Raw genomic sequence first — 26,192 nt, forward strand, 5'->3', positions numbered from 1 at the left:
TAGTACAGTGCCTGGTTCATGGTAGCTTTCTGTTACATACTTGTTGAATGAATGAATGAATGAATGAATGAATGACTTACCAACCTGGTAGTGACTTGACTTTGTATTCTCTCCTGCCCAGCCACACAGGCCTTTAGGAAAGAAAGTTATTGCTCTGCAGATTAACCTAGCTATGTAGCAGTCCTGTTAAAGAAGGTTAGAAGAAGTGGTCTCTGCCCTCTTCCATGTCCAGTAAACTTTCTGAAATTGTTCCCCAACATATTTGTACTACTCTTATATCCTCTAGAGAGTTAGACTCAAGAAAAATAAGACTTTGGGTCTTTATAGACTTTTTCTTCAATCAAGCTCACAGACCTTTCAAACTGTTGAAGCAGATTCTTCTGTTACAGCAAAGTCTCACTGGCTTTAAGAAAGGTTTCTTAGAAAATTGGGTGAACTTACCATGTCCCTAGAGGACCTTAAAAAGCCTATGAAGAAGTCTACTGAACATTTCCCCAGTCATTAAAAAGTGCTCAATAGCTTTCAAAGTACTTCATTTACAACCAGGTAAAACAATTGTTTATGTATCTGAAGTCTAGCCCATACAAAGGTCAAATAAGCAGATTTCTTTGGTATTTTCTACCCACTGCTTTGATGAGAAAGAATAAGCAAACTGACATAAGGAATTGATTTTTTAAAAAGCAACATCCAAGGACTGGTTAGGACTTGGTACATATTCAACTCAAGTTTCTAAAACCAGTCATATTTCTAGTACTGGATAATGAGCATCATAATCTCCATGGGAACATTAAAGCTATAAACAAGGTTCAATCACTGAAGAAAAAATGGTCATTCTCTGTAGAGTAGATTTTCTGTTTTTCATGTTATCTTGATTAATTGAAAAAAATGGCAATTTATGTAGAAAATAAAAAGGGCTGATAAGTTTTAGTTGCCCAGAGTGATCAATTAAGAAATACGCCATTTCCCAATCATACTGACTAAATGAAAGTTGATTGTTGAGATACTTCTGTAATAGCTTTTTATATTTTGATTTATTTAATAATCAAGTTTTTTTTCCTCTGAAATAATCTGCCTGTAAGCATTTTGATTATGGATCCAAGACTCAGAAATCAGTCTTTCTGTAAGCTAATGTAACAGAGAAATAAGTACAATTTTCCATATAGGTATTCATTTCCATAAAAATGAAACTGTAGGGGCACCTGGGTGGCTCAGTGGGTTAAAGCCTCTGCCTTCAGCTCAGGTCATGATCCCAGGGTCCTGGGATTGAGCCCCATATCGGGCTTTCTTCTCCGTGGGGACCCTGCTTCCTCCTCTCTCTCTCTGCCTGCCTCTCTGCCTACTTGTGACCTCTGTCTGTCAAGTAAATAAATTAAAAAAATCTAAAAAAAAATGAAACTCTAATGCTTGTGTTTGGCTACTTGAATATGAGATGACATAAATAGTCCTAAATCATACATTTCATTCCTTTTTTATTTGAGTATGATTGACATAATGTTACATTAGTTTCAGATGTACAGTATAGTGATTCAACTTCTCTCTATTTTATCCTATGCTTACCACAAGTGTAGCTACCATCTCTCACCCTAAAACAAACATTTTAGAATAAAAAATGTAGAAACAACTACATACAATACTTTCAAGATTTTTTCTTTGACTTTCAAACAGTTTGATTATAATGTGTTGTCAAAATTCTAGGTAAAGCAAAATGAAAATCTCCAAATCAATAGAGTATTTAGCCAGAATTTATTGTGCATATAAGAAAATTTCATAAATTGAGAGCTTTCAGATTCAAAGACTGATATGAAGCTAGGGACATGATGTTACAAAATGGCATATAAAGGAAAAATGAGGAGTTTGCTTAATCTGTATTATGATTGGTTATTACAATGGGTGTTTCCAGATTAAAAGCAATTACCTTGTGCCATTGTAGCAATTACCTTGTACCATTTTAAGTTTCTTTCATGATTTTAAGAGACATTTGCAAGAGTAGCCCAAGTTAAGTTTTGCTTGTTTAGCAGAACAAGCTTAATTAAGTTTCACTTATATGACTTAAATGGTTTTGTTTGTTCAGGGAATTTTCAAGTCTGGTCTCCATTTTGTGTTTTAGCAGTATTTAGGTATAAATATTCTTGAGTTTATCCTACCTAGAATTTGTTCAGTTTCTTGTAGATTAAGATTTCTCATCAAATTAGTAGCTTTAGCCATTGTTTCTTCAAATAATTTCTTCTGTCCTCCTTTCTTTCTCCTCTTCTAAAACTCTCATTAGGTATATTTTAGTTTTCAATGGTGTCCTTAGGTCTCTTAGGGTCTATTCATTTTTCTGTATTCTTTTCCATTTCTGTTCTCATACTGGATAATCTCAATTGACCTTTTTATGAATTTGCTGACTCTTTCTGCCTTCTCAGATTGATGGTGAGCCCCTCTCGTGAAAATCTCATTTCAGTTACTGTACTTCCAAATTTCAAATTTTCTGTTTGGTTCTTTTTGTAATTCCTATTTCTTTATTGATGTTCTCTGTTTGATAAGGCATCCTTCTCATACTTTCCTTTAGTTCTCTAGACATAGTGTTTTAAAGAGGTATTTAAAGTAGCTCATTTAAATCTTCATCTAATAAATCCAACATCTGAGCCTTCTCAGTTAAGGCTCAGATGTTGGATTTATTAAAAATTATCAGGGATAATTTCTATCAGAAATTATCAGGGATAATTTCTATTGAGTGTTTCTTTTTATATCTGTAAGTCGTAATTTCTTATTTCTTTGCATGTATTGTAAGTTTTTGTTGAAAAGTGGATGTTTTCAATAATATAATGTGCCAAATCTGTAAATTGGATTCCCACTGCCCCAGTGTTTATTGTTGTCATTGGTTATTATTGTTAGCATACCGGTTTTGTTTGTTTATTTAGTGACTTTCATGTACTAATTCTGTATAGTCTCTATTCTTTTTCATGCATGGTCACTGAAGTTTCTGATTAGTTATCTTAGTGGTCAGCTAATGATTGAACAGTGATTTCCTTAAATTATTTGAACCAAACTGTCTTTTAATCATTGCAGAGGGTCCTTGTGTGATTGTTGGGGCATGCTGTTAGCCCTCCAACTTATAAAGTATATAAGGTCTTGCCCTTCATCTCCTATTTGCACATGCAGAGCCTCAAGATAAGACAAAGATGAGAGATTGGGGCTTTTTAAAGTTTTTTTTTTTTTTTTTTTAACAGGGGAAGGACATTGTCTTACCCATTTGTATGGCCTTTTAGATCCTTAAGAATATACTGGAACTTTTAAAACCTCAATATGTACATCTCATTTTTTTCTGGCATTGACTATATTTGAAAGAACTACACTTGAGAAGGTACCATGTTTGCATACTCATACTACATTATAGAACCCCAGAATGGGGTATTAAAAATAAACACTCCTCCCCAAAATATACACACAGGTGTGCACATGCATACACACACATCTTCTCAGACTATCAGTGTGCTATAGCTGTAAACTGAGGTTTAGGGGTTAGAGCCATAGCTCAGACATTGAAAGTAAACCTTTGGGGAAAAAAAAGAAGAAGAAGAAAAGAAAAGGAAAGGAAAGGAAAAGATAAAACCAGAGTTTTCCAATGTCTTTTTCCTTCCAGAGAGTAGGGGCATGGAGATAAGAGTGAAGGTTAAAAGATCTAGGGCCTTTTTTCCCACCACATGGCCCAATTCTACAGGCTCCAGTTCCATTGAATCATGTGACTGATGGTCCGTTGAGTTGTGCAGTGCCCAGCTGTAAGCTGCAGCCTTGAGAGGAGGGAACAGCAGGGAGGAGAAGGGCAGATAGAGAGGCAGAGTGGCTTCTGCTGTTTTATTTGTGACTTTCTTTTCATTCAGTTTCATCTTTCCTGAAGAGAATGACAACAGTGTCCTCTTCTCTAATAAAAACTCCAGGAGTACTTTTTTCTTTGAGTTATTTCCTGTATCACCTGTGCCTTAGAGGTCATAGAGCTAAATTATTTAAAAAACCAAGTAAATAAAAGTATACAGTAAAGTATAAATAAAAGTAAATGAAAGACACTTCAAAAGTCATTTGATCAAAATGGCATGGTTAGTTCATGGAGAATTCTTCCTTTCATAACACACAACAATGATGGATAAAATATAGATGGAGGAGATGTGGAAAACACAGCTGTTCCCCAAATGAGGTAAAAATTTTCATGGATGGGAAACTAAACAGAAACACATACACACACAAAACTCTATCCTGAAGGTAAGGTTAATATCATATGTCTATTTCAATCCTACTCTAGATGCAAACACAGGTAGATGGATGATCAACTATTTTGGAATAGCAGAACTTAAAGTGCTTTATAGGAGGATTAAGAATTAGAGCTAGGCTTTTTACTCAGAAGTAGGGACTGATATTAGTCTTTACTGCATTGGGGCTGAAGGTCAGACTTCTCAGCATTGAGAGAAGGTTGAAAACAGGTTCTTCATTGCTTGGGATTATGACTTGTGTAAAGCTGTATACCAAGGAAGTGGGAAGAAGCAGACATATGCTAGCATTTGGAATTTAAGCGAAATCTCTGACTAGCTCAACAATTGTATCTACAATATCACCAATATCATATCAAAATATGGGACCTAAGATACCTGTTTCTGAACTACAGAGGGGGGTGGGGGTTTTGTGAGTAGTGGCAACTAAAAACATACTATACAGAGTATTGATGAAAGAGAAAGATTGGCTAATCATCCTCAAGTTGAGCCTGCAAATTAACATTACAAAATTGAGAAAAAATAAACCTAAGGAAGGTAACCAACCAGGAAATGAATTGATTTCCAATGAAAATATCATAATCAGAAGATGATATTAAAATATGCTTGTTTAAAATACTCAAATATACATAAAGACATCCATTAAAAAAATAATCCAGGAATAAATTAAACAAAAAATATACACAGAAATCTTAGAAATATAAAAATACAGAAATTTAAATTTAAGAAAAAGCTAAATAAATTCTAGGCCACAGAGAGTAGTAGAAGGCAGATTTTCACTCAATGTGCTAAAAAAAGTATCAGTTTAGAGTACTATAACCAGATAAACTACCATTCATAAGTGAGGGATACATAAAGGCACTTTGAGATATAAGAAGCCTAAAAGAATTTACCACTTACAAGACCTTTTAGAAAGAACTACTTAATCAGAAACCATATAAGCATGAGTGGGATGAAATATTTAAATTGGTGAGAGAAAAAAACCCTATGATTCTGTATCCTGTGAAATTACCATTTAAAATTGAAAAAAAATTTTTTCTCTGACAAAAATTGAGAGTTTTGTAGCCAGGAAGTCTGTTTTGTAAGATATGTTAAAAGAAGTTCTTAAAAAAATAAAAATAAAAGTAAAAGAAGTTATTTAGAAAGAAGAAAATAATATTAAGTCAGAAACTCTGATATACATTAAAAAGGAATAATATTAAGGAAGGAATAAATGAAGGTAAAACAAAAATTTTTATTTTTGTTCTTAATTGATCTAACAAAAACATCAAATAGCAGCAGGTTATTATTTATGTATTCCTATGAATATGTTTGATATATGTATATGTGTATATATATGTTAATTTATAATTATATATAAGTGAAATGATTGAAAGCAATGATAAAAGGAAAGAGAAGAAGAAATTGGGGTTATTTTGTTATTATAATGTGTTCACACTAGTAGTGAAGCAGTACAGCATTATTTGAAAGTGGACTTGGATTCGTTGTAAATGTATATTGAAAACACTAAGTAAACACTAAAAAAATTGAAAATAAATAAATATAACAGATTTTAAGAGAGGTGATAGAATGGAATTATATAACATGTTCAATTAAAACCACAAGATGCAAAAAAAGAGTGAAAGAAAAATAAGAACAAAGGCAAAAAATTGAAAACAATAATATAAATATGATAATAAATTGAACTATATCAATAATCATTTTGAATGTCAGTGGTCTAAATTCACCAATCAAAAGACAGAGACTGTAAGAGTGGATTTAAAAAAACACACCCAACTACATGTTATCTACAAAAAGCCCCACTTTAAGCATAAGGCATAAAGATTAAAAATAAATGGCTGACTTATTTCGCTCAGCATAATATCCCCTAGTTCCATCCATGTTGTTGTAAATGGCAAGATTTTGTTCTTTTAGATGGCTGATTAATATTCCATTGTATATGTATACCACATCTTCTTTATCCATTCAACTGTCAGTGAACAGCTGGGCTCTTTCCATATTTTGGCTATTGTAGACATTGCTGTTATAAACATTGAAGTGAATGTACCCCTTCAAATCACTAAGTTTGAATCCTTTGAATAAATACCACATAGTGCAATTGTTGGGTCATAGGGTAGTTCAATTTTTAATTTTTTGAGGAACCTCCATACTGTTTTCTAGATTAGCTGCACCAGTTTGCATTCCCACCAAGAGTGTAAGAGGGTTCTCCTTTCTCTGCATCCTCAGCAGCATCTGTTTTTCCCTGAATTACTCACTGTAGCCATTGTGACAGGTATGAGGTGGTATCTAATTATGGTTCTTCAGTTGGTTCCTTTGGACAAACTGAATTTTCTCATTGTTGGATTCAATTTGTTTTGGTGTTGTATATAAAAAGCCATTACCAAACCCAAGGTTATCTAAGTTTTCTCCTATGTTATCTGTAGGAATTTAATTGTTTTGAATTTTACATTTAGTTCTGTGATCAATTTTGAGTAATTTTTTGTGAAGAGGGTATGGTCTGTGTCCAGATTCAGTTTTTTGCATGTCAATGTTCTGTTGTCCCAGTACCATTTTTTGGAAAAAACTATCTTTGCTTTATTCTATTGCTGTTAATCCTTTGTGAAAGTTCAGTTGACTATATTTATATGGGTTTATTTCTGGATTCCCTGTTTTGTTCTATTGATCTATTTGTTTATTCTTTTGCCAATAGTACAGTGTTTTGATGAAACAAATAATTGATAAACTGGACCTCATTAAAATAAAAAATTTTTGTTCTGCAAAAGACACTATCATAAGAATAAAAAGACAAGACACAGACTAGAAGAAAATATTTACAAAAGACCTGTCTGAGAAAAGGACTGTTATCCAAAATACATAAAGAATGCTTAACATTCAGCAATAAAAAAAAATTGAAGAATGGGTCCATGACCTTAACAAAGACCGCATCAAAGAAGATATATAGATGGTAAATGAACATATGAATACATGTGCCTCATCATATATCATCAGGGAAATGCAAGTTAAAACAATGGGATGTTTTTTAAAAACCCAATGGGATATCACTACATACCCATTAGAATGGCAAAAATCAAGAATACTGACAATACCAAATGCTGTTGAAGATGTGGGGCAACAGGAACTTCCATTCATTATTTGTGGTATTGCAAAATGATATAGCTACTTTAGAAGATGTTTTGGTGGTTTCTTGCAAAACTAGACATGCTCTAACACGATCCAGCTATCATTACACTCCTTGGTATTTATCCAAATGAGTTGAAACTTACATGCACATATGAACTTGAACACAAATGTTTATAGCAGCTTTATTTATGATTGCTAAAACTTGGAAGCAACCAAGACATCCTTTAGTAGGTGAGTGAATATATGAGCTATAGTATATCCAAACAATGGAATATTATTTAGCACTAAAAATAAATGAGTTATCAAGATGTGAAAGACACAAAGAACACCCAGTGCATTTTACTAAGTGAAAGAAGCCAATCTGAAAAAGTTACACTTCATATAATCCCATGTATGTGACATTCTGGAAAAGGCAAAACTATAAAGACAGTAAAAAGATCATTGGTTGCTAGGAGTTAGTGGGGAGGGAGGGATGAAGACAAACAGATTTCTAGGGCATTGAAAATACTCTGTGTGATACCATAATCACAGGTACATTTCATTATACATTTGTCCAAACCCATAGAATGAACACTAAAGTGAACCCTAATGTAAGGTATGGACTTTGAGTGATAAGGATGTGTCAATGTAGGTTCATCGTTTGTAACAGGTGTCCCACTCTGGAGGAGGATGTTGATAATGAGGGAGGTTGCATGTGTGGGGTCAGGGGCTATATGGGAAATCTGTGTACCTTCTTCTCAATTTTTCTGTGAACCAAAAACTGTTCTAAAAATATAGTCTTAAAATACAAAAAGAGAACTACTTTATTTACATTTAAAAGAATTTTTAATTGATGTGTAGTTGGCATATAATATTACTTATGATTATATTTTGACAAACAGAAAGTGAACCCAAAAGGAAGGAGTAGGGTACAGGCAACAATGATGTAAAGTTACTCACTAAAAAATACATGCTATAATTTCCAACCAGCAGGAGGAAAATTAAAGAAAGAAACTCAACAAAAAGTAGGAATGGATAATAAGTGGTGCAGGGAAAATTGGACAGCTATATCTAGAAGAATGAAACTCAACCATTCTCTTACACTATACACAAAGATAAACTTTAAATGGATGAAAGACCTCTATATGAGACAGAAATCCATCAAAATCCTAGAGGAGAACATAGGCAGTAACCTCTTCGACATTGACCACAACAACTTCTTTCAGAACACGTCTCCAAAGGCAAGAGGAACAAAAGCGAAAATGAACTTTTGGGACTTCATCAAGATCAAAGGCTTCTGCACAGCAAAGGGAACAGTCAACAAAGAAACAACCCACAGAATGGGAGAAGATATTTGCAAATGACACTACATATAAAGGGCTGATATCCAAGATCTAAAAAGAACTTCTCAAACTCAACATCCAAATGAGAAATAATCAAGTCAAAAAATGGGCAGAAGACATGAACAAACACTTCTCCGAAGAAGACATACAAATGGCTAACAGGCACATGAAAAATTAGCCATCAGGAAAATTCAAATTAAAACTCCATTGAGATACCACCTTACATCAGTTAGAATGGAAAAAAATTAACAAGACAGGAAACAACAAATTTTGGGAAGGATGTGGAGAAAGGGGAATACTTTTACACTGTTGGTGGGAATGCAAGTTGGTACAGCCACTTTGGAACAATAGTGTGGAGTTAAAAATAGTTAAAAGTTAAAAATAGAACTACCCTATGACCCAGCAATTGCACTACTAGATATTTACCCCAAAGATACAGATGTAGTGAAAAGGGCTACATGCATCCCATAGTTCATAACAGCAATGTCCAAAATTGCCAAACTGTGGAAAAAGCCGAGATGCCCTTCAACAGATGAATGGATAAACAAGATATAGTCCATATATACAATGGAATATTACTCAGCCATCAGAAAGGATGAATACCCAACCTTTGCATCAACATGGATGGAACTGGAGGAGATTATGCTGAGTGAAATAAGTCAAGCAGAGAAAGTCAATTATATGGTTTCACTTACTTGTGGAACATAAGGAATAGCATGGAGGACATTAGGAGAAGGAAGGGAAAAATGAAGGGGGGCAAATCAGAGAGGGAGATGAATCATGAGAGACTATGGACTCTGGGGAACAAACTGAGGATTTTAGAGGGGAGGGGGATGGGGGATAGTTTAGCCCAGTGATGGGTATTATGAAGGGAACATATTGCATGGAGCACTGGGTGTTATATACAAACAATGAATCATGGAACACTACATCAGAAACTAATGATGTACTGTATGGTGACTAACATAATATAATAAAAAGTAGAAATGGACAAACACAAAAGCCAAATTACAAAGTTTGGTAAAATGCAAAAAAAAAATTCCAAAAGCAGGTAAAAAAATAATTAATCACAAGGAATATAAATTAAACAAAATTTTTATAAGAAAGGACCCATCAGACTGGATTAATAAGAAAGTTCAATAAGTGATCTAGATACAAGAAAAATATTTAAAAATCAAGGGAGGGATGCCTGGGTGGCTTAGTCAGTTCAGTGTTTGATTCTTGATTCCAGCTCAGGTCATGGTCTCAGGGTGGCGAGATTGAGCATGGAGCCTTGAGATTCCTTGAGATTCTCTCTCTCCTTCCCTCTGACCCTCCCCACCTCCTCTCTTAAAAACAATCAAGGGGATACTTACACGCTAGTAATTAAATTTAGAAAAATGTGATGGAAAGAAATACATTCACAAAAGTAACAGACACTGTAAAATTATAAAACATTTAATAAAAGAAAGAAAAATAGTCCTGAAGAAAAAGATAAGGATACTCCATTTTAGTAACCAGAAGACTTGATATCACAAAGACTTTAGTAGAAGAAGCAAAACTATAATTTTTGTATAGCCAAATATATAATCTCAGAGCTGGGAAGAATTTCATAAACATGACATAAGAAGGACAAACCATAAATGAAGCTATTGATGAATGCATTAAAATCAATTCTTCTGTGCATCAAAAGATACCTCACAGAATGTAAGATGTTTGCAGAGCATTTAGCTGGCAAGTGATCCAGAACATTTTAGGAACATATACACACATATTTAAAAAGAAAGACTAATGACCTGATTAGAAGAATTAAAATTAAAAATGTATAAGCATGCAATTCACAGAATAGAAAATCTGAATGCTTATGAATCACTGCTAAATTCTACTCCTGAAACCAATATTAAACTGTATGTTAACTAACTAGAATTAATTAACTAACAAATTAATTAATTAATAGCATGGATGAATGGGGTGTGGAGAGGGAGAGGGAGAGAATCTTAAGAAGACTCCATGCCCATTGTGGAGCCTGATGCAGGGCTTGATCTCATGGTACTGAGATCATGACCTGAGCAGAAATCAAGAGTCAGTTGCTTAGCTGACTGAGCCATCTAGGCACCCATGTTTTTTTTGAACAGGCTAGAATTTAAATAAAAACTACAAAAAAAAAAAAAAAGAAGAACCATGCCTATCTTCAGTAGTTAGGAGGGAAATGCAAATAAAAATGAATACTGTTATGCTGGAAATAAAAAAAAAATGATCAGACACCACTTTTTACCTATACATTGGCAAATTTTTAAAAGTCCAAGGATTCCAAATGTTGTTGTGAATGTGAAAAAAATGGTACTAAGGGAGCGCAAATTGGCACAGATATTTTTAATGAATGATTTGCCAAGGTCCAGTCAAACTGGAGATGTTTAGATCGTATGATCTTGCTGTTAGGGAAGGCATGCTTCCTCCTCATTTTGGATATCTCCTTTCACTCCAAGAGAGTCCCATTAGTATAGCACTTTTGGCCTGTCTCTGCTCCTTCACTCACTCCTCTCCAGGGGAGAGAAGTGATTGATTTTTATTGGTGAGTTTGGAAGCAGGACTGAGTCAGTGAAGCCCAGCCCTTCCACCTTTCCTTCCTCTTAGGAGGCGAGGATGAGGTTGAGCACCTGTCTTCCTGTACTTCTCTGAGATGTAAGTTTTACTGTTTAATGTTGCTTGTGACTTAAGTGGGGGTAAATCTGGTTTCAGAAAGAGAAAGTATACCTGGCTGATAATAAACACGTTCCCTAGTGTTAGCTTTATTTCTTAATATCTTTCTTATTTTTTCCTTATTTTTAAAATGAAAAAGCCAAAAATCTCTTGAATGATAACCTGGGTGAGGAAAGGAGATGCTATTTAATTAGAAGGTCTTCAACACCCAACACCTATAATTCTACTTCTGTAGATGCCCTAGTGAAACAATCACACCATGCCGGGAGGGCTGCTTAAATCCAGCATGAAAACCTCAGCACTCATGCCCTCCTCTACTGCTTCTTGAGCTGCTGTCCCTCGTTCTTTCTGAGGAGTCTCTCTTCATCATTTATTCCTTTTTGCCTGATTTGAAGCCTCTGTCTGGCCCTCCCCTTAAATGCAGACTCTGCTCCCACCCTTATGCTTTAGCACAGTCTAGTGCTGTAAAAACTGATCTTTGCCAGGCTTCCCTGCTGAGATGCTGAGATCTTGACTTTTATTCATTCCTTCTAGATCCTTGGTACCCTCTTGACTGCCCTGAACCTGCCCCTTGCTTCCCTGTGGCCCAATGACTCTGTGACTTCTCTTGATTTTACCACGCTGGCCTGACCTTACCTGCCTTGACCCACTGCTTCCTAGGTGGCTGTCTTGAAAGGCAACTTGAATAGAATTTGGCCCCAGCATCCAATGTTGAAAGGAAACTGCCTGCCTTTGATAAAACAAGAAGTCCTCATAATCTCAGCCTAGACCAGAAATGGTTCTAAATGAGCTCATGTCTCTTAAAAAACAAGCCATTTTAAAAGAAATATTTATTAGACATCTAATGTGATTTTTATAATAGAACTTTAGAAAATACAGTAATATTTATTACATAAAATATAGAATACAGACAAGCAAAAAGAAGGTAATAAGGACTTGCAGTCCCACCACTGAGAGATGACTACTAACATGTTGGTATCTAACCTTTTTGGTCTTCTCTCTCTCTTCACATACTATGAAAATCATTAAGTATACACACACACCCCCCACACATATATACGCACACACATACATATATGTACATACAACCACACACAAGTAGATTTTTTTTACCAAATGTGACTGGATTCTGTATGTTTTCCCATTCAATGATATATGATGGCCATCTTTCCATATTTCTTCTATGACATTTTTAATGACTGTGTAATACCTACTGTATACATACTAAGATATAATTTAACCATTCTTCAATTGTTGGACATACAAATTATTTGCATTTGTTTTGACTATTAGAAATAATTATGTAATTAATCTGTGTGGCTAAATCTTTGTGTTATTCTCTGATAATTTTCTGAGGCTCAGTTCCTAGGAATGAAAATATTGGGTCAAAGAATATGCATTTTGAAGGTCTTTGAGATGCATAGCCAGAATGATTTTCAGAATATTTGCACAAATATACACACTAACTTGCATACAAGAGAAAGCCTGCTTCTGGGAACTCTTGTCACACTGGGTATTATCTGTCTCACAAATCTTTATTTTTTTTTGTCTTATAAATCTTTAACTATCTGTTAGAAAAAATGGTATTTATCCTTGCTTTCATTTACATTCTGTTTATTGACCATTTGTATTTCATTTTTTTCTGTGTTTTGCCTTTTTGTGTCCTTTGCTCATTTTTCTATTAGTGTATTTGTCTTTGTCACATTGATTTGTAGCATCTTATAATGAGATTTGCTTAAGGTAGAGATATGAAGTGGCTTCACTGCAGCCATCATAGATTATTTTAGTTATTGCAGGAGTAGAATATTTTGCTCATTTTTTATTTTAGAACCAGTATAAGTTTCCAATGGTGCCAGAGGCAGGATAGACATATTTGAGAGCCTGAAAATAAGTCCCAGAGAAGTTCAGTGGCTTACCCAGTACCATTGTGAACTTCCATGGCTGATCTAAGATGTGACACCCATCTTCCCAAATACTTTTATGTTAAATTATTAATCTACTATTCCAAAGAGATCCAGAGGGGAAATAGTGAAAATACCTCTCTTCATGCCAATGTATTTAGATTCAAATAAGTCCAAAATCTCAGTTTTATATAGGCTATTGAATAATTGACTGGGTAAGACAAACATTTTGTCGCTTTCTTCATTTGTCACGTTATTCATTGTCACACAAACCTCTGGGGGCTCTCCACTGTCCCCAGGTATGTTCAGACCCCCAGCTTGTCATTCAAGACCCTCAGTAATCTGCTTCTGTGTAGCCACGTGCTGTTTTCTCTCCATTGTGCCAAATGTACTCCATCCACATTGGTCTCCTCAGTGATCCTAAGTGTGTCCCTCTCTGTAGCAATCCCTGTGATGGTACTGTTCTCCACATCTGCAATACTCTTCCACCAAGTGAGCCTCTGTATCTCAGTTTTTATAGATCTTTTCCCTCTCACATATCTTAAAGTCTGACTACACACTCTGTTACTTTAGTCTTTCCAGCGCTGTCCTATGTCTTAGGACTTCATGTGGTTTTGTCTTGAGGGTTGGGACAGAACCTGAGTACATTTTGTCTGTTGGTATGGGATAACCTGGGGCAGAGGCTTGTAAGCTGGTAGGTGTTCATTGGTATTTGTGGAGTCTACCATTTCAGTGAAATATATATTAAGCACTTACTGTGTGCCTCTATTTACTAAGTGCTGAAAAGTTTGTGCCTTTAAGGAAGTCATGGTCCCTTGGGAAAGGTAGACCTAGGCTCTAAACCTGTCTCTGACAAAAACTTAATAGTTTACCTTGGGTGTTTCATTCCTCTACAAACCTTTATGTGTCAGGCAATGTGCTTGGCATGGGGTATAAAGAGATGCATGGTATTAGGTTCTGCCCTCCAAAAGCATATATGTGCGCAGCTCCTTATAATACAATGTGATAAGTGCAATAGTGAAAACATGTACAGAGTGCTATGGAAATGGAATGGAAAGTCACGCTAAAGGGCTTATCAGGCAGCAAGCGCTATCTATTTAAATGCTTTCAGCTTGGAGAGTGGTGGGACATGGGGAATTTAAGGGAGGGTTCTGAGGAAGGTGGACATTACAAGTGGGTATGTTATAGATGTAGCAGATAGAGGGGGAGAGAAAGCATAACTGATCAGAATATGTTACAGAGCTGAGGGTGGGTGTCTATGTGTGTCTTGTGTGTATATTTTGGGAGGAAGTGGGAGAGTAGGAGAGCTATGAGAGATAGGTTAGAAATGGATTAGAAAGGGCTTTGAATGCTATGCTAAGGAATTTGAGGAAAGAGATAAAAGTTTTGCAACATTAACTGTGTAGAATGAGAAAGGAAATGTTAAGTAGGAGTGAATAAAAAAGCATGTTCTTTTTAAAAATTTTAAATACAAGGGGAACTGCCTCTTATAAGCGCCTGTGTGGTGTGTGTATGTAAAGGAGCTTGGTAAACTATGAAATCTTGCAGTTACAATGTCCTTATTGTTGCTTCAGTGAAAAATATGTGGTCCCTAAGCCCACCTCAAAAATTTCTCCCCAACTTTTTAGTATGTCAGTTCTTAACATGTTAACAGGGATTCATTCTTTGGAGAAAAGCCCTCCCCTCTCTCCATCATCCTTCTTTCAAAATAGGAAGACCTCTGCTGTAGCAAACACATTAGGCCCCTTACCTTTCAGTGTGAATGGAAGATTTAATTTCGCTTTTTCTTGAGGGGTGGCAAAGAACAACATGAGGGGAAGGAGCCCTGGAGGGCGGGAATATAGAGCTTTCCCTGCCATAGGAGTAATTATGGACAGGTATTTGCTCAAATACACAAACTCAGACAACAGCAACTAATTTGTTGAAGCACCAACTATGTGCCAGGAACTCTGCTAAGTACATATACCTGATCTTGTATTTTAAACACTACAAACACACACACACACACACACACATACACACACACACACATATACACACACAGTGCAGAGTGGATATGAACATTATTCTCATCTTCCAGTTGAAGAAACTTGGGCATGTAGAAAGGTTGAATCATTTGCTCAGGGCACATGCCTATGAAGGTGCCAATCCAGGATTAGAATACAGAACTCCCTGCTTTCAAAGCCTATGTTTTTAACAATAACATTATATTCCCCCAAAATGTTCCTGACAGGGAGGTCAAATTGAAATTTGCACTCATTTATTCTGTAGACCTTTCATCAGCCAGTGCTACTGAGCTTCTACTCTGTCCCCGAACAGTGTTAGGCCCTATAGAAGCTTATAGTCCTAATGGGAGAGATTAGGCCATATGAAATAGTAGAAAGAATCTAGAGTAGGGATATTTAACCTGTGGTTTGTATGTCTCCACTCCACTCTCTCATGCCCATCACTAGATGTGGATAGACTATCACTTTGTTCATTCCCATAAAGCCTAGACTCAGATTAAGAATCCTTCTCAACATATATCTGCAGTCAATAACAGCTAATTAGGCTGGTGTGGAAGATGAAACCTACTTTACTTTCCTTTTCTAGAAGGACAGAAGGAAAGGAGTTCATGGGGGTACTGGCGCTGTGAAACTGTGTAGATTTAGACTGGGAAAGAGGAGAGAGACTTTGGGGAGATTATTATTTTTTCAATTTAATTTAATTTTTATTTTTATTTTTTAAAATATTTTATTTTTTATAAACATATATTTTTATCCCCAGGGGTACAGGTCTATGAATCGCCAGGTTTACACACTTCACAGCACTCACCAAAGCACATACCCTCCCCAATGTCCATAATCCCACCCCCTTCTCCCAACCCCCCTCCCCCCAGCAACCCTCAGTTTGTTTTGTGAGATTAAGAGTCACTTATGGTTTGTCTCCCTCCCAAACCCATCTTGCTTCATTTATTCTTCTCCTACCCCCTTAACACCCCATGTTGCTTCTCCACTTCCTCATATCAGGGAGATCATATGATAGTTGTCTTTCTCCGATTGACTTACTTAGGGTTGCTGGGGGGAGAGGGGTTGGGAGAAGGGGGGTGGGGTTATGGACATTGGGGAGGGTTTGTGCTATGATGAGTGCTGTGAAGTGTGTAAACCTGGCGATTCACAGACCTGTACCCCTGGGTCTAAAAATACATTATATGTTTATAAAAAATTTTTAAAAATTTAAAAAAATAAAAAGAGGCAGAGGATCTGAATACACATATTTTTGAAGAAGACATACACATGTCCAACAGGTACCTGAAGAGGTGCTCAACATCACTAATTAGCAGGGAAATGCAAATCAAAACAACAATGAGATCACATCACACCTGTTAGAATGGCTATTAGCAAAAAGAAAAGAAATAACAAGTATTGGGAAGGATATGGAGAAAGGGAATCTACATCACCATGGTAGGAAGGTAAATCGGTGTAGCTATTGTGGAAAACACTATGGAGGTTTCTCAAAAAATGAAAAATAGAACCTCCATATGATCTGACAATCCCACTTGTGAGTATTTATCTGAAGAAAATTAACTCAAAAGATATATACACCCCCATGTTCATTGAAGCATTGTTTATAATAGCTGAGATATGGAAGCAAACTAAGTGTTCATTGATGGATGAATAGATAAGGAAAGTATGGTATACATATACAATGGAACATCACTTAGCCATAAAGAGAATGAAATTTTATCATTGGCAACAGCATGGGTGGACCTTGAGGGCATCATGCTAAGTGAAATAATTCAGACAGAGAAAGACAATTACTGTATGATCTCACTTAAAAAATATATATTTATTTATTTACTTATTTACTTATAGAGAGAGGTACAGTGAGCAGGGGGAGTGACAGACAGAGAAAGAGTCCTGAGGCAGACTCCTTGCTGATCATGGACCCTGACACAGGGTTCACCACCAGGACCCTGAGATCATGATTAGAGCTAAAATAAGAAAAAGTCTGATGCTAATCCAGCAGAGACACCCAGGCACACCTGTGTGATCTTACCTCTATATGGAATCTAAAAAGCAACAACAAAAACAGTAACACAAACAAGCTCATAGATACAGAGAACAGATTGATGGTTGCCAGAGATGGGGGATGGGAGTGGGTAAAATGGGTGAAGAGGGTCAAAAAGGACAAATTTCTAGTTACAAAATCGATGTCATGGGGGGGGGTGTAATATATAGCATGGATACTATGGTTAAAAACTGTATTGAATATTTGAAGCTTGCTAAGAGAGTAAAACTTAAAAGTTCTCATGACAACAAAAAAATTGTGTAATTATGTACAGTGATGGATGGTAACTAGACTTTTTGTGGTGATCATTTTGCAATATGTATGTGTATTGAAGCATTATACTGTACACTTGAGACTAATATTGTGGTATATGTCAGTTATGCCTCAGTAAAAAAAAGGGGGGGAGAGGGAAAGAAAACTATCCACAGACCTTCAGACTTTGTATTTCTGACAGTAAATGTGTTAGACCTTGATGACTTCAACAGAGAAATAACATGCTGAAAAGGTGCTTTAAGGAATATCAAGCTGGTACAATGAATTAAGGTTGAATTAGTCTGGAATCAGAGAGCATTGGTCTAATAAATGTGGAAGGAAAAAGTGACATGATTTACTATCTGGAAAAGGATGAGGAAGAGTCATTTGAAAAGGGTGACCCTAGGCTCTGGTTTAAACCAGTTATCTTGGCATTATTTTTAACAGCTCCCCCTTTTGCTCTTAAGTGTCCTGATTTGGATGACAAATTTTATGTTCACCATGGTTTTCAGCCTGGAGGACTAGGAGAATGGAATATCAATGGCAGAGATAGATATCTAAGGGAAGGTGATTTTTGTGTGGTGAGAGAATGTTATGATGACTTGGTATGTTGAGCTACAAATAATAGTGAGATGTGTCCAGTAGACTGTATCCAAGAGGCAAATATTACCCTCCACTCTCTGATTCTCTTTATGTAAGCCCCAAGAGAAACTAAAATTAACATTCTTGCTTCATTTGGCAAGCTGTATTCTTGCCTGGTCTCTTCACTCTTAATTGCAAATTCATCGTCTCCTCTTAATGTTAATTTGATAATTTTCATGGAGAGAGAGCAGCTTCTAAAGAGAAACCAAACAGCCAACTAGCGAATCTAAGACTCTCCTCTACTATACCCAATCACTTACTAGTTATGTAATTGATGCCTACCATGAGCCCAAGATCATGCTTGTCACTACTGGGGGAAACACAATAAGCAGAAGACAAGTTCCTCACTTTCAATCATTTTAAATCTTGTTAATGGATTTTAGTGCAATATTTCAATCAGTTTAATTGATCATTTTCAATTTAGAGACTAAATATAAATTGTGAATGTGACATTTCTGTTGTGACCTAAAGCTTGAAAATGCGAGTATTAAAAACGTTATCCATCCCTCTATACCTGATCCTGCTCTTCTGACATTAGGTAGGTAGTATATACCTTGATTCTTTGGTCTAGAGTATTTGAACAGGCATATGTTCTTTGAGGTCCAGTTACAGCTATTATTTTTTACAGCTTTCCTTTACAATATCTGTGTCTATGTCTTATCTCTAGTTATAGATCTTTAAAACAACTAAACATAGCACAGATAGTTTAATTATTCAGAGCAAGTACTAAACATGGAGATACAATATGATTCCTTATTAATCCTTAACCATTATAAGTTATAGCTTAATTACCCTGAAATTTGCCCCAGACATCAGTGAAATTTAGAATCTATGCTGAATCCTATCTTCAAGCTAATTCATATGAAAGACTCTTGGAACTTTAGTGCTGGAATTTCTTAACAGTGGAGTTGCAAAAGCCAACTAGAGTATTTCTGCCTAAAAAATCATTACACATGGTGAAAAAATAATGAATACTGTTTTTCTGAAAATAAATAAATCAATTAAAAAAAAGAAACAGGGAGGCGCCTGGGTGGCTCAGTGGGTTAAAGCCTCTGCCTTCAGCTCAGGTCATGATCCCAGGGTCCTGGGATCGAGCCCCGCATCGGGCTCTCTGCTCGGCAGGGAGCCTGCTTCCTCCTCTCTCTCTGCCTGCCTCTCTGCCTACTTGTGATCTCTGCCTCTCAAATAAATAAATAAATTCTTTGGAAAAAAAAAAAAGGAAAAGGAAAAAAACCATAAAAAAAATCATTACACAGCTTGTTGTCAAATGCATGCCCTCACATTTAACCTTTTATTTCCTTCCTTTCTATGGACCAAAGAAGACAACCTGGTTGATGTGGTTCAGAGGACCATGAGGCCTTGTGCTTGCCAGGATTACTCTGCCAAGTTGCTGTTACCTCCCTCCTTTCCTTCCTTCCTTCCCTCCCTCCCTGTCTCTCTGTCTCCCTCCCTCCTTCCTTTCTTTCTTTCGAGGGAAAATCCATTTGAATATCCCCCTCACCTTTCTGATTAACACTTTTTCTTCCACTTGCAAACATGACTTGCTAGGGTCATTTCCTTATAACCAGCAACTTTTATAATTAGCTTCAACAGGATAGAGTTTTAGAAATAGCTGGAGATTATGCTAAGTGAAATAAGTCAAGAAGAGAAAGTCAATTATCTTATGGTTTCACTTATTTCTAGAACATAAGGAATAGCGTGGAGGACATTAGGAGAAGGAAAGGAAAAATGAAGGGGGGGAATGAGAAGGGGAGATGAATCATGAGAGATTATGGACTCTGGGAAACCAACTGAAGGTTTTAAAGGGATTTAAAGGGGGGTATGGGTTGGCCCGGTGATGGGTATTGAGGAGGGCACAAATTACATGGAGCACTGGGTGTTAGACACAAACAATGAGTCATGGAACACTACATCAGAAACTAATAATGTACTGTATGGTGACTAACATAACATAACAAAAAATTTTAAAAAAGAAAAGCTTTTGAAAAGAAATTTTAGACAATTATATCACAGGTATATGATCTGTAATTAACCAAATCAATCTGGTTTAACAATAATAACAAAACAATAATAATATTACACTGTATGTTCACTAACTGGAATTCAAATAAAAACTTAAAACAACAATTACAACTGTATGAAAAATTATTTCAATTATTTCACTTTGTATCAATCCTGACTGAAGAAAATCACTGTGGGGCAGCAAACTTTCCTCCAAGGAGGCAGGTTTTCTGCTCATAGCATCTAGGAAAATTCTCCTTTCTATTTTTTCCCACTCTTCTCATTAGTGGATTAGTTTTGGGGATGGATATCATAGGGATAGTGTTTGCATGATTGATTCTAAAACTGATAAAAACTGTCAATCATTTTCCAATTGAAAAAAACATTAACCTGGCAACATTTCCCATTTAGGAGAGGAGAAATGATTTGCCTGACATTTTTAGTGATAGAATTTGGTTTAGAAACTCCTGCCCACAGTACTTTCTACTACCACTATTTTCTAGGAGGCCTAACCTGTCCTGGTTAAACTGAAATAGTCCTTTAGATAAAATTATATGGGAGAGATGGAGCACCTGGGTGACACAGTTGGGTCATGATCTCAGGGTTGTGACCCCAGGGTTGTCATCTCAGGGTTGTGAGATTGAGCCCCGTGTCAGGCTCCATGCTCAACATGAGTCTGCTTGAGATTCTCCCTTTCCCTCTGCCCCTCCTGCTCATGCTCTCTCTCTCTCTCTCTCTCTTTCTCTCTCTCTCTTTTTCTCTCTCTCTCAAATGAATAAATATTTAAAAAAAATTTATGGGAAAGGGTAAACCTCAGGGCAAAAAGTGACTTTAGTACTCATCTACTAGGAGACCTTTATTATGGTTAATTGTCATTGATTCCATCTCAGAAATGCATGGATTCATTTCATGTCCTTTGCCATCTGAAGTAGATAAGCCTCCCCTAAATGTAGTTTATTCAAGAATTTCTCCTGCTGATTTTGCTCCAATTTTGCTTAGTATTTTCTGCTTCAGAGGAGTGTAAGGAGACAGAGTTTCATCTTGAAAAGTCAGAAGAATTTATTACTATTATTGTCATACCAGGGAAAGGAGATGAATTTATTTAGCGGCATCTGAAAATAGAATTGCCTCAACGTTGACGCCCGCTGCTGATGCTAAATGATGAATACTAAGCACCTGGCACACACTTTACACTTCTCTTCATTTATCTGTTCTTTATATTCCCATGTTTTAAGATGCATGGAGCACAGTTTCACTGTGTTCTACTCTTGGTCAGGAGCCAGGCAGAAGATGTCATTGATTATTTGTTGAGCATCCACAGCACATGGGGAACTGTACAAAGCACAGCATGAAATTGTAGAAAGAACACAAATGTGTAGACTCCAGCCAGAAATCCTGCATTTGAACATTGGCTCTGTCAAATTCTTGTCTTTGTGACCTTGGGCAAATCACTTAACTTTCCCGAGATCCACCATCCTTAACTCTGTGAAATGGGAATAATAATGGCAGTCCTATGTACCTTAGAGGGTTGACATGAGGTTCCAATGTATTATTCCTTGGGTCAGATTTTTGCAAACCTGTTTTCTGAGTACTGTGGCAAGGGGCAGCACTTACCACAGGTAGAGTGGGCAGCATCTTCCTCATTTTACAAAGTACCTCCCACCATTCTACCGAGGAACCCTTGAGATCTTCGTTTCTTTTCCTTGAGGACAAAGCCTTTCATAGCACAACCAGATACTGCTTCTAATGATGGACACATTTGGAGCAGAAATTGTGTGCGTGAACTCTGGAGTCAGATCCACTCAAGTAAATTACTAACTGTGTGATCTTGGAAAAGACATATAAGCTCTCTGAGCCTCAATTTCTTCAACTGTATGTTGGAGATGAATAATAATACCTAATCTTAAAGCTGCCTTTTAATTTATTTAATTTATTTTATTTTTTTTTGAGAGACAGAGCGAGCAAGCACATGAGTGGGGGGAGGGGCAGAGAGAATGAGAGAGAGAGAGAAGCAAACTCCATGCCAGACTTTGGGAATGGGGCAACTAGTTTACTCTCTCTGGAGTCATGGGAGATAGTTTGGTGAAGGATATAAAATTAACATGCATCCTTTTGAAACCTCAGTCATCTCATTGTAAAATTGGTCTAAGTTTTATAATTAAGGAAACTCAGGTGCAGGGATGGGGGGTGGAGTGATTTGTCTATGGGAAGCCAATTAATAAGTGGTGGAGCTGGAATGAAACCAGGCAGTCTATCCCAAAGCCTGTGTGATTTCCACTGATTGCAAGTAGCCTCATGTGGCTAGAGTTCATGATACTTCTTGAGGCAGCTGATAGGAAGAGGGGTGTGTGGGAGACCCTCCTTGCAGGCATAAAAGTCCCTGACCTCCAGTTCTGACCTCTACTTAGGGTCCTTCCTGGAAATGGTGGTTTGACCTTAGCTGTCCTTGCCTCCATAACCATCCTGCTGACGTTCCCAATGGCTGTTGAGCTTTTTGGCTGGGGAAAAAACAAACTCTTTTCTGGAAGAAAGTATTAGGTAAGTCAAAGCTCTCCACTCCAGTCAGTTGCTATGACCTTATAATGGATAAGTAAGTCCTGTTTCTCTCTGTCTTCCCCTTATACTTGCTAGCCTTTGACAGCTTACAGATGACCCAGCAGGGCATAGAGAGGGCATGTCACTCTGGTAGCTGTTGGTTATGCCTGTTGTCCAGAGGGGACTGAGTCCCACTATCTTTATCTAAATCTAAAAATCTGTCTATAATCTGCTTCCAGCCTACCCTTTCCTGTTGGGATAGTCCCCCTCCTTTCTGACTCTGGTCTGGCTCCTCACTTCCTGTTCCTGTTTCCTTACAACTAACTGCCTCTCAAATGCTCACTCTCCTGACTGACCTCAGGGTGCCTTCCTCAATTAGCTCATTTCCTGACCATGGCAGTTTGGTTATAGGATACCTCATAATGTAGGTCTCCTAAAAAGAGCAAGGCCCACCTGTTTCTTCTGCTTGATCTCCTGTTAGTCTTGTAAACAACTTCAGTTCCAGCTGGGCTCCCCTTCCTATGTGAGACCACATTTCTTCCTGTCTCTGGCATTGTTCAGGTTGTGTGTCTCTCCCTTCCCATTATCCACAACAGCAGTGCCTTCTTTGCCTCATTCTAATGTGTTCATTTTTCAGGTACCTGACCAGATACTATCCCTCATACTAGATTGTTCCCATTTCAAGGAATCAGAGCACAAATACCATATTTCTGTCATTCTAAGATGCACCATTGCTTTTAAAAATAGTTTTTCAGACAAAAAAAAATGAAACACTATATGAAATGCACATAGTAACTCAAAGACAGCCTTCTTTTTCAGAAGCATTGAAAAGGCAAAAGAAATACACAGGTCTTAGTCTTGAGAAAATACAGTAGTTCGCACCATCTTATCCAACACTTGTTTATAGATTGGCATGAACTTATACTTTGTCTACTGTCAGTGTGTCTTCTTTCTTGCAACTAAATGGTCCATTGATTAAAGGAAAGGACTTTTTTTCTCCTTGTTTCTTCTTCTCTAATCCTCTCTGCATATCCCACCTCCAGTCTTCCCTCCTCCCTGGCTCTGGAAGTAAAGCTAGGTACATAGATGGACCCCAGCAAGTCCTTAGGGAATTGGATTGATTGAACCCACTCAACTTAAATCATCTGTCTCCTGCTGGGCCACTCCCAATATGAAATCCCCTTCCCTACTGACAGAGCCCACTGGCTTAAATCTGCTGTCTTTTATTTTTTTAATATTGTTGGTTCTAGTTCATTTGCTGTAGTTTTCATTACTTTGTGTTTTTATTTCTATCACATTTCTATTACTTTAGCTTTCTATTACTTCTGCTCAGTCAGGCAACAGCCAGGGAAGTCCTTTTGGAAAACACTGAATGATCCTTTCTCTGTCTTTAGGTGCTCTTCCAGCTCCCAGATGGTTGGATCTTGCAGTGTAATGTCAGGGACCTCCTAAGGTTTGTTTGTTTGTTTGTTTCTTATTGTCAAGGAATGCCAGCACTTTGCCTTCCACTCTAATACCATTAATGGAGAACATATTCTTTAAACATGGAACATACGTTCACTAAAATCAGTTCATATAGAAAAATGCAGCACTTTTCAGGAGGAAGGAGATTAAGGAGATTTGCAACCTGAGGAATAATTGACTTGTGGATACCTCCTCCATCCAAAGGATCAGCTCTTCCTTTTTTTTTTTTTTAAAGATTTTATTTATTTTTTTGACAGAGATCCCAAGTAGGCAGAGAGGCAGGCAGAGAGAGAGAGGGAAGCAGGCTCCCTACTGAGCAGAGAGCCCGATGCAGGGCTCAATCCCAGGATGGTGGGATCATGCCTTAAGCCACAGGCAGAGGCTTTAACCCAGTGAGCCACCCAGGTACCCCGGATCAGCCCTTTCTTAAAAGCTCTAATGAATAATTAATATAATGTTCTTGACAAAAGCATTGATTAGTAATGGTTTACCAATCTATATTACTCAGCAATGTCTTTCAGAGGTGTTACTCACTAAAAACACTCCAAGTGCCAGTGTAGCCTCTGAGTCCACTAACTGGGAATGGAAAGATAGAGTACAGTATATTTTTTGTGTATTTAATTCTTTCAGTTCTTTTTCTCACTTCCTATAAAACACCATGTTCTTGAATGGACTGAATTGGCAGGAGGAGCAAGAGTAGTACACACAGGACATTTTTTGTGTATGTATTGGCAAACTACTCAGGGCACAAGATCCAGTGAGTGCAGGTAAATGAGAAGGCAGGGAAGAAGTAAGAGGTTAGTTTTCAGAACCTGCTGGAGGCTATGTTCTGCTGAAATTTGTTTTGTTTTGTTTTGTTTTGTTTTGAGTTCCTAAGTGTCAGTAATTATGGGTAAGTAAGAAGAGGTAAGTAAGTAAGGATAAAGATGGGCATTTGAAAGAAAAATTTCTTGGATAAATTCAGAAGGAACACATCAGGGGTTTCTCTCTCTCTCTTTCTCTCTCTCTTCTTACTGGAGTATGTCAGACACACAATGTTACATCAGTTTCAGGTGTACAACATAATTGCTGTGCTCACCACAAGTGTAGCTACCATCTGTCACCATATGATGCTATTAAAGTACCACTGACTGTATCCCTTATGCTGTGCCTTTTATTCCCATGACTCTTTTATTCAGATTAACTTCAGCGTGTGCTTGCAAGTGTTTTGTGCCCTAGAAAGATGACATAGTGCTGTGCTTTATAAGGAGAACCTAGCAGTTAGGCTGTCTGATTCTACCACTTATTACCTGGATTACCTGAGTGAGTCTATGCTTCAGTTTCTTTATCTGTAAAATGGGATAGTAAAAGTACCTACCCCATGAAGTTGTGTGAAGACTAAATGAGTTGGTGTATGTTAAGTATGAACAAAACTTGACACACAGTAATTCCTATACATAAGTAACATTATCTTTTTTGTTTTATGATGACTTTCTGAGTCCATTTGTCTTCTGCTGTGGTTGCTTATCTTCTGAATTTGGATTGACAGGCATTCCCTACTCTGTTGTCTTACTTGATTTCTTTTGTTTAAAGGTAAATACATGGAAAGTCTCTATCTTTGTGTACCTGACAAGAAATAATGAGATAAGGCAAACTTCCTTTGAGCAAAAAATTATACCACAGATCATGAGTTTTCAGGTGAATAGGTCAGATTGGTTTGAACCAAATCCTGTGTGTACTTAGAGAATCATGGAGCATTATGGTCAGTACCAAAAAGGGCAGATGCCCACCTGTGTGTTAGATTTACATCTCACAAGGTGGATCTTCCATTGACATACCTGAGGACTCCGTTAGGTCTATTCAGTCTTCTATATCTCCAGGAAAACGGAAAACAGAGGAGTTAAAGCAACACAGGAGTGAACAATGGCATGGCAAAATGTTTTAATAGAATTTAGGTAACTTTCTTCCTTCAGAATAAGGTTCCTCATTCTACCTATGTTCCT

General features: G+C 37.0%; 1 protein-coding gene across 3 annotated transcripts in view; it reads left to right on the top strand.

Annotated features, from left to right (window-relative positions):
• The window catches only part of RTL4 (retrotransposon Gag like 4), a 377,204-nt gene that overhangs the window by 52,410 nt on the left and 298,602 nt on the right, over positions 1–26,192 (top strand). For 2 of the 3 annotated variants that reach the window (XM_032330104.1, XM_032330107.1), the window contains exon 2: positions 22,620–22,749. The exons of the other annotated variant lie outside the window; for it this stretch is intronic. The gene's annotated coding sequence lies outside the window, so the exon portion shown is untranslated. The remainder of the gene's footprint in view (positions 1–22,619; positions 22,750–26,192) is intronic. 3 annotated transcript variants of the gene reach the window in all.

Source organism: Mustela erminea, chromosome X (genome assembly GCF_009829155.1).
Source record: "Mustela erminea isolate mMusErm1 chromosome X, mMusErm1.Pri, whole genome shotgun sequence".
NCBI lineage: Eukaryota > Metazoa > Chordata > Mammalia > Carnivora > Mustelidae > Mustela > Mustela erminea.